At 37.1% G+C, this 9,637-nt stretch overlaps 1 long non-coding RNA gene across 8 annotated transcripts; it reads left to right on the plus strand.

The window, feature by feature from the left end:
- The first annotated feature begins 697 nt into the window (after nucleotides 1–697).
- LOC133714104 (uncharacterized) lies at nucleotides 698–4,708 on the plus strand. 8 transcript variants are annotated; one of them, XR_009848464.1, is made up of 8 exons: nucleotides 699–977; nucleotides 1,077–1,165; nucleotides 1,275–1,426; nucleotides 1,584–1,793; nucleotides 2,423–2,595; nucleotides 3,566–3,655; nucleotides 3,722–3,972; nucleotides 4,201–4,708. It is a non-coding gene; the product is annotated as an uncharacterized LOC133714104 (long non-coding RNA). The 8 variants fall into 8 exon arrangements; XR_009848450.1 differs by having other exon boundaries at nucleotides 700–977; nucleotides 2,423–2,575; XR_009848461.1 differs by having other exon boundaries at nucleotides 698–977; nucleotides 3,526–3,972.
- The last annotated feature ends 4,929 nt before the right edge of the window (nucleotides 4,709–9,637 follow it).

Genomic DNA, 9,637 nt, shown 5'->3' on the forward strand with positions numbered 1-9,637 from the left:
TTACATACGCACTGGGCATATACAGTTTACAGTCTTATTAATCTATACGAAGTACTCTTGAATCATAAATCGAACACCAATGATAATTAGTCTAGTAATTATGAACCCTAATGACTACATGAACTGGGTTTTACTAGATGTCATTGCCATACAGCTAATTAAGCATACATGTGCATAGCAAGTTTACCAACTAATTATTAAGCAATGGTTACCCCGAAATTGAAGCACAAGCTAGCTAGCTAGCAGATTAATTAATGTATACCTATGTATGGTGAATCCATTATTCTTAGGATTTTTTTTTTTGGTCGAATATTAATTATAAAATTCGCGGAGCCTCTCTCTTACTTCCCCGAATCCTATCTATCATACTTGTGTTTGATCTACCCTTCGGGGCTAAAAGACACCTATGCGGCAGACTGACCTATCCAATGGATTATTAATTGGACTTAGACGCACAGACTCTGGACTGGACTTGATAAGAAGAATCCAAACCAATAATGGTTCAAGGATAAATTTATGCCGTTCCTTTAAAATGGAAATGCATGTTTAAAGTTCCTCAGATATCTCATTTACTATATACTAATTCTCAACATACTGTTCATCGGCTTATGAACAGTGACGGCTCGAGCCGAGCCATTATGTGAAAAGTCTATTTTGCCCCTGCATGCTATTTCACACCTGGCGTACTGCTCCGTGCTATCGTGTCTTTGCTTCTTCGCTCCACACAGGGGTGGAGAAAGAGAGAGAGAGAGAGATGGCAAAGGAAGTGCTCCTGTCTAGCGTCTCAAAACGTCGGTGTCTTTCTTCTTCGCTCCAGAGGTAGAGAGAGAGAGAGAGAATGAGGGGAATTGAAATCGATGCTTGAGGTAGAGAGAGAGAGAGTATCGGTGCCCAAGTGGGAACAGCTGCATGTTCCGTCCCAGATTCAAATCGACGGCGGCCATGGCTGTTGGGATGAAGAGTCGATCTGTTTTTAGGTCCAACGCTCCACCCATCAATTCATCAAGAAGGTATTAATTGTTGAAGTGGTCTAATTGGAAACATTGAAATTATATTCTTTTTTTTGTTTGATTCAGGATTTTGTGGGTGTTCAGAAAGCGGAGAGTTCAGTGAAAGAGCTCGGTTTCAATCCCAGTGGCTGTTCTTGACCTTGATAATGAAGAAGGTACAGACCATTTTGGGTTTTTTGATTTCTTCCCTGTTTTGAAATTTAAATGCTCAATTCTTCCTTTCATTGTTCTTTTGTACTGAAATTTGAGTATTTTGATGGGCAGAGTGAGAACGAGAAGATAGACCTGAAATTGTTGTTGTGAATGTAGAAAAGAAAACAGGAGAAGATGAGAAGAAGGGTGAAAGGTCTGGTGCTTCGTGCTCAAGCTCGGATCTTCCTTGCATGGATAAGCTCAGGGATCAGATTTCTTGAGAGGTATGGGCTTGAACTTTATCAACAAATTTCTTCAAAATTAGTACAAATCTTCATATATGATTGATTTAGGATCTTTGATCATTGTTTATATGTCAATTATTATGGTTTTTCTTTGATAAATTCAGTATTTACTGGTGATTTTTTTCCCCCGGATTAGTGATTGGATCGACCAGTTAAGGAATATGATGGCTGACGGCGGAGAGGGATCTGGTGGCGATATTCAAGGCGGTGAGGGAGAAGGAGAGGAAGAAGAGGTGGGCGGTGGAGGAGGAGAAGAAGAAGAAGGAGGCGGAGGTCAAGGCCAAGGAGGAGGCCAAGGTGGTGGAGGAGAAGAAGGACAAGGAGGAGGAGAAGAGTGGAAAGAGAGGTATGGATCATGAGCTTTTTGATTTCAAAGATATAAACTTTTTGTTGTGTTTAGTTATATGGTATGATGTTGTGATTTTGATTGATTGCTGGGGAATTAGGAATGAGGTGTGTAAATTGAAATGTTCATTTGGAATTTTACTGAAGAACAATGTGTTTGTATAGTGTGGAAGATAATGGGATGAAATGTATGAACTCTAGAATTGGTTGGAAATTTTGGTAAAGAACAATGTGTTTATATAGTGTGGAAAGTTTTGAACTTGGAATCTTTTAGCAGATGAGTTGTGGTTTTGCAATGTGATTGTTTCATATGTTTGGATTTTAGGAAATGTGTTAGGATGTAGAGACCGATATGTTCAAAATTCAAAGTGTTAGGGTGATTTGTGTTGAAGATTTTGAAATTGTTGTTCGGTGGCATATTTGGGGGTTTGTAAGAAATTGGTGATTTTGAACCATATGCTTGGGGGGAGAAATTAATGTGACTGTTGTGGTATTGGAATGATGAAGCACAATATATTTGTTGGCATTTTATTCTGTTTCTCATACAAATGCTAATTGTGTTTGCTGCCCCAGGTACATAGAGTATAGTTATATATTCTTGACTTTATAACACTGATTATTTATGTGCAGTTCCAAACAAAGGGAATGGGCTTGATATGGAGAAATACTCATGGACCCAGAGTCTGTAGGAGGTCAATATAATCATTTCAGTGCCTGCTGGAACTAAATCAAGGGATATTGTTTATGAGGCCAAGAAGAACCGTCTGAAGTTTGGACTGAAGGGTCGGTCTCTTATAATTGATGTAAATCTGCTGCTTTATTATTCATATTATTAGTCGGCCGTATATCACAAACAACTAGATATGATATGAATGCATAGAGTAGTTTACTATGGTAACATTTCAAGCATAACTCTAGATATAGTTAGAGATCCTACACATAATCAAAAATAGTGGCAGATTAGAATGTGTGTGCATGAACTATACTAAAACAATGATGGTTCTGGTATATACCCCTTCCATTTATTTCTTTAATTTTGATCCTTCTTAATGGTACAGATGCATAGACTGCATATAGCTGCATTATGCATTAGTGAAAGTACTTGACACCATACAAAACTTGCCTTTCTAATTTAAATGGTATTTAGTAAACTTGGTGCAACTTTTATAACCTACTTTTCTTCGCTTCGCTCAATCATTGGTTTGTAGAGTTTGCTGCATGGTGGCTTGCAAGGAATATATTTATGCTTGAGTGATCACTCGCTTGGGATACTAACTAAAAGTTTTGGAGCCTTAGCAGTTAAATGTTTTGATTATACTTTGGCGTTAGCATGATGTAAAAAGATTTTAAATGTTCTGTATGCAGAATGTGTTCAGTTAATCTGAAATGCAATTTTTATTTTCTGTTGTGTTTTCTTTGCACCTAAAGAGTTTATTGACATTTTATATTACGTTTTGGACTTTTGGGCAAGTAAAAGCTGCATCACTCAGGCTTTAAATTCCCAAATAGTTTGAGGGTATCATACTGGCAATAAATGAGAGGAACATCTATTGAGATTGTGAAAACATCATATGAAAGAGTGATATAAAATTCATTTTTATTAGTGTAATAAGTAACAAAATAAATGCGAGATTGTTTATATGCCTGCAATTTAACAAACATATCATTTTCTATGCGAATTTGGATAGGACAATTATAGTATGAATTGGTTTCAATTGTTTCTTTTCTTTCAGGTTTGTCAACGTCTTCATTCATTTTTTCTGTACTATGCAGCAAAAGATATTCTATCAAGTGTAGGGAAGAAAACGGTGGAGTCCATGGTGCCATTAGCAGAGAAAACTAAAGACATGGCCGTATTTGCAGGTAAGACCACTCTGCATTATGTTGGTCATGTTGCGGTGGATTTGAAAGACAAGGCCGCTGTGGCAGGTTGGACTGTAGCGCACGACGGAACTGAGGCACCAGTGGAGGGAACCAAAGCAGCTGCAAGATTAGTTGCTGGAGCAGCAGGGTATGCTGGTCATGAGGCTGTGGATATTGTGTCCATGCCTTTTGAGTGCTGCTAAATATGCTCTGTTGTGGTGACTGGTGAGAAAGCTGAGGAGTTCACTGCTCGGAAGAAGGTAGAGGCGATGAGAGAATATGAGGCCAAGAAAGCAGCTGAAGCAAATAGGCCCAAGGTAGATATGTCATGTCGCCTATAATATGCTTACTGTTATTCATTCTGCAGTTAAACTTTCTGAAAGAGATGGAGAGGAGTAAAATTCTCAAATATATTGAATAAAATGGTTATCTTCTCTTTTCAAAAAAAAAAAAAAAAAAAGGTTATCTTCAAAGGCCACCAATTACTTATTTACTGATGATTAATTAGTATAAAACTAATTAGTTTATTGCTTGATGTGAACCAGGGTTCTGAGACTACTTATCAAGGAGGATAATCCAAATGCTGGGAGCAAGAGGAGACATGGACGAAACCAGTTCAGAGGGAATCTCAGCATATGCAGAGTGGCAGACCAACTGAAAAAACCAACCAGAAACCGCACAGTTAGAGAGGGAGCGCAAGAGGGCGGTACCTGGGTGCCGGGAACAATCGGCAGGACTTGAGGTGTGATACCGAGAGCTGTTAGTGAGACATTGGTTGAGATAGTTGAGAATACGAAAAACTTTGTTATTGGGTAGGGTGAAAATGGAATGGTTGAGGAGAGCGAGGAAAGGTGGAGCTCAAATGCACAGCAAGGAGGGCAAGAATGGAGCTCAAATGCACAGCAAGGGAAGCAGGGGTGGAGGTCATCTGAGAAGCATGGCAGGCAGGAGGGGAGGTAATCTGTGCTGGTGGTGATGTTACTAGAACATGATCTACTTAATGTTGTAAAACAGGCTAAATCTTTTGTTAATACAATGATTATGTCAACTATATTTTCTATGCTTTTGAATTTAGTCCTTAAATAATGTTGTGTTAGCTCCAAAACCGCGGCAAAGCGCGGGCATACTTTCTAGTATTTTCTATTGCCTTTACCTTTAAATTAATAAGCATCGATTAATCAATCTCGATCTTCAAATATTATACCAAAGGTTACACTACGACTATCAAGTATTGGATTATATTCGCTCTCCTTCTCTTGTGCCTTGGCAACTTCGAGTACGTTGGTTAAATTGCTTATATAGGATCTCACAAATGAACTTCAAATCTTCACATATATTTAGAGAAGGGAATAAGGTAGCAGATGCTCTAGCTAATCATGGAACATCTTTGTCGGAGCAAGTATGGTGGGATATGCCTCCTTCAATATTTCTCTTGTCGTTCTATGAGTGTGATGTTTTGGGTCTTCCACAGTTTAGATTTTGTTGACTTATTTGTTTTGCTTATTTATTATGGAGGTTTTGGTTAGGTCCCCCTCCATTGTCATTCGCATTTTTTTGACTTAATAAAATGGAGTGTTAGAGAGGTTGCTCCTCTGCTATCACTCATTGCAAAAAAAAAAAAAAAACGACTATCAAGTGCTGCTATTAGGCCTCCGCTCTTGTGCAAACCTTAAGATAGACCTGGGCTATCTTTTCATCATATAGAGAAGACGAGAGTGCAAAAATTTGGACCATAAGTTCTGCTACTGCCACACAGCAATTTTGTTTAAACAATTTACATACACACACATATCTGAGTAACTAAGTATATATTCTAGCTAGTAACAATTACATGTTCCTTTCTCGATCAATCGACACTGTTGCAATGATCCTTATAGCACAAGATTCCCTGCTGGATTTCTCAAGAGCGTGGCAATTAAGTTCTCCCACAATGTAGTACTAGCTAGGGTTCTTTATAAGATTTGAAACAGTCATCATATACATGCATTCATAGATATGTTATGGTTCGCGATTCTCCAAATTAAACAGCCTTATCATGCATGTTTCTGAAGTATGATCCTATCACCCTCCATATATGTGAGTAAATTCTTTCTGTATAAATGATATTCTGGTTTATCAACTATATATATGCTCGAGCTGCTACGATTTTGATGATGAGGATGAAAATAGAAGAAGAGCCAAGAACTGAACCATACAACGAAAGCATGAAGAAGAAGAATCTAATTATATATGTTGATATCTTCTTTGGTTATTAATTATTTTACAAGGCTAAGATGCTTAACGTACACTGATACATGATTCTCACAAAAATAAAAATAAAAATAAGAAGAAGAAGAAGAAAGTACACTGATACATGATTAGGCCCAGTCTATTTATACCAAGGGTAACTCTGCTAATCGAAAGCTAGCTGTGACAAACATCATTCTTCATTTCCATATGACTGACACGTGTCTTCTACCTACAGGTTCCAGATTATTCTTCTTTAACTGAATTTTCCTTTGATTTCTTAATGAGTAACCAACTGTGAAACAGCTGATGATTCCTCCTTCTCTTATGCACTGACACGTTTTTCAGTTTGAGACAGATGTTGACTTTTCTGTTGACCATGACATTCTTCTTCAATAACCCTAACACGAGCGACCTCTTATTCTTTCCTACTCATTGTTACACTGTAGTATTAAAAAGGAAACTAAAAACTCTTGGGTGCAAAGGGTTTCTTACTTGAAAAAGAAGTCCGAGTTCTTTTTTAAGATTCTTCACAAATGTTATGTGCATGTTTCGTTCCTCATATCCATTTTCCTTCCTAAATGTTATTACATAAGTAAACAGATACAAGATTACAAAAAGTGATCAAGCTCCAAGCTACTTGGTTGGTTCAGCTGACGTTTATAATTGGTTTCTGAGAGTTGGGATATTCTTCTGTAGTTCAAGATTGGACATCCGCTCAGCTTCTAATGCTTGTTCAAGCTTTAATATCTCGAATTACAAAATTTAAGTTAGCGAACATTGTAGATATTGACAACTTTGATAGTCATCCACTTAAAGTATAGTACAGATCGATACCAATATATTTTCTGCTCAGGTACTCCATTCTCCTAATGTAGCTCTCAATCTTTCATTCTCCTCCACGTACTGTTCAAGTATTAGTATACTCCAGTTAAAGGGATAAAAATATGGGATCAATAAGCAGAAATTTCAGGGTCTCGAGAAAACATTAATTAAAAAGTATCTAATCATTTTAAAGAGGCCTGCTTGTTGTTCATTCGAACTTACTGGATTTCAGTATCCCTCTCAGCTATCAAAGACCGAGTAAGCCTTAGCTTAGACTACAGTTGATTTACCTACGTACAATATAAATTAATATCTCTCATGAGTAACCCTTTAAGCTTGCAAATGGAATATATGTATAATGGTGTATAGGATAATAGGCAACAATAGAAGAAAACAGTAACCGATCGAAGGATTGATACAATTAAGCCAAAAGATATATAGGCTACATGGATAATTAAGGCTGTCATTTGGTCGGTTTGAATCTATTATAAGCCTTACTAACTTTAAAATCAAAGCTTTTAGTTTCAAAATGGAGCTACCAATTACCAACTAAAAAATTTTCGGTATTTAATCATATCTACCAAATTCGGTATTTCAATTTACAGTACCAACTTTTAGACAAGTATTTCTTTGTAATATAAATTAGAATGAATATTACTAGATTTTTTAATTTGATAAGTTGTCGAAAACCATGTATTCATATGCTTTTCTGATTATATAGCTCTATTAAGTATATATGACATCAAGTTTAGTCATTATCAATAAAACTAGTTATTAATGATCTTTTACTAGGTTACTTAAAATACATGTACTATTAATCTAGTATTAGTATTATTAGTAATAATACTAATACTATTATAAAAATAATTATGTTTGTATTTCTTAATATATATACATGTATGTGTATTGAAAATTAAAGTATATATAGCTAATTAAGAGTCGGTATTTACCAAAACCAAACTAATTTTTTCGGTGATATTCGATTTCGGTTTTATCGGTTTCGATTACCAAAAAGTCTTTTACCAAACTTAAAATATCAATTGATATTCAGTCGGTGATCGATAATTACCAAACCAAATGACAACTCTAAATGGAATATGCATTAGATGAATCTACCTTATACTTTTCATAAATTATAGAGTTAAAGACACACCCCACTTCCTTTCAAAAAAAAAAAAAAAAAAGACACACCCCACTTAGTATTGTGAACCAGATATTAGTAGAATTGTAGAAAGTGTCGACCGTAATTCTAGATCACAAGCTGAAAGTGTTTTAGCAAGGACTGAAAGTGTTGTAGTGTACCATGTCCAACATTAGTAACAATGAAAAATTTGTCTGATCTCCAATGAGGAGAGTTTAAACTCCAATTAGTTGGTTGATTATTGTGTTTCCGTCTGTCTCATCTATTTATAAATTAGGTCATCTAGGGCTTCGCTGACTTCCCCCAGAATCGAAAGCATGGAAACCCTAAGTCCCTAACCGCAGTAGACGACGGAGATGACCCCAACATCGGCGCCTCAATTCTCATGCGCTTCACCGACTCCAACCGCCAACTCGACCTCGAAATCCGCAAACTCATAGTCGTCATGTCCGGGATATTCCGAGACCACAAGGCACCTCCGACGCCATTGGCCTATTTGGGCGCCACGTGTACCGCTCTCGACATAGCCGCCGCCTCCAAGCCTCAAGCTTCCGGTCACGTGCTCGACGCCTACCTCACGATTCTGTCCATCGTCATCCCAAAAGTCCCTGCTGCGTTTCTGATCAAGAATCTAGGGCTGGTGGTTAATTCCTTAGAGCGACCTTTCCGGTCTTCGTCTCCGATTGACGAGAGTACCGGCTGCTTAGTAGGGAAATGCATAGCTGAATTGATCATTGCCATCACAAACGTCGTCAACAATTGGTCAGATGTTTCGGAATTGTACATCTTCTTCCTCAGCTTCGCTACCGTTGACGGCCGCAAGGGATCTTATTATTATGTTCTTTCAATTGATTGAATATTACTATTGATAGAATTCATATAATCGAAATTCACTAGTACCAATGCACAATTGTTGATAGCTACAAATTACATGCAACTCAAAACTCAGTAGTCGTATACTTGTACACTAATTACTAGTTTAAAAAGAGGTCCTTTTTTTAAAGTAAGGACTTTTAAGAGTTTTAGAGGTGATAATTTACTGATAGGGATTGGTAATGTATGCTAACTGATTCCAGAACAGGTGAGAATGCAATTATGTTTGTGTCGTCCTGATGTACTCCAAAGTTTTCAAGGCACACCGCTGTTTGACCCTGCAACCAAAAAGATTACTGACTTGTTGAATGAGTATTCTCCACTAAGGAACCATGATGTAAATGCTAGTGCATCTGTTCTCTCCCAAGAAGAGAAGGCCTGGTATACTTTCGATGTTGTGAAAGTATGTCACGCCCCGAATTTTGAATAACAAATTCAAATCCGAAACATGAATTAAACAACTTAAACAAATAAACGTTCTGAATTTTTTTTTTCTCAGAAACAACCTCGCCACTCACGCTCAAATTCAAAACTCGCAGACCTCGAGTTAATTATTACAACTCACTCGTACAAAGTAAATTGTAAAGCTCTAATGAGCATAACAAACCTCACAACTGAAAATCAGAGTATTACAAAGCAGCTACTCTACACGGTTCGATCACCTTCCTGAATTCTCCAGTCCTGTAGGATTATCCGCTACACCGTTTGAATAGTGTACCGGGATTGCAACAACACAAAACCCGGTAAGCTTTTGACAGCCAGTATGAGTAAAAGAAAGAATGGTTGATTTATTATAACACAGTACTTTTAACTCAAGTAACAACCAACAATTTCAACATCCACAAAGAAAACCACAATCTCGATAATCGATCACCAAAATCATTAACTCCAAATCATTTGAAATCACACACAAAGAA

This window comes from Rosa rugosa, chromosome 1 (genome assembly GCF_958449725.1).
Source record: "Rosa rugosa chromosome 1, drRosRugo1.1, whole genome shotgun sequence".
Taxonomy (NCBI): Eukaryota; Viridiplantae; Streptophyta; class Magnoliopsida; order Rosales; family Rosaceae; genus Rosa; species Rosa rugosa.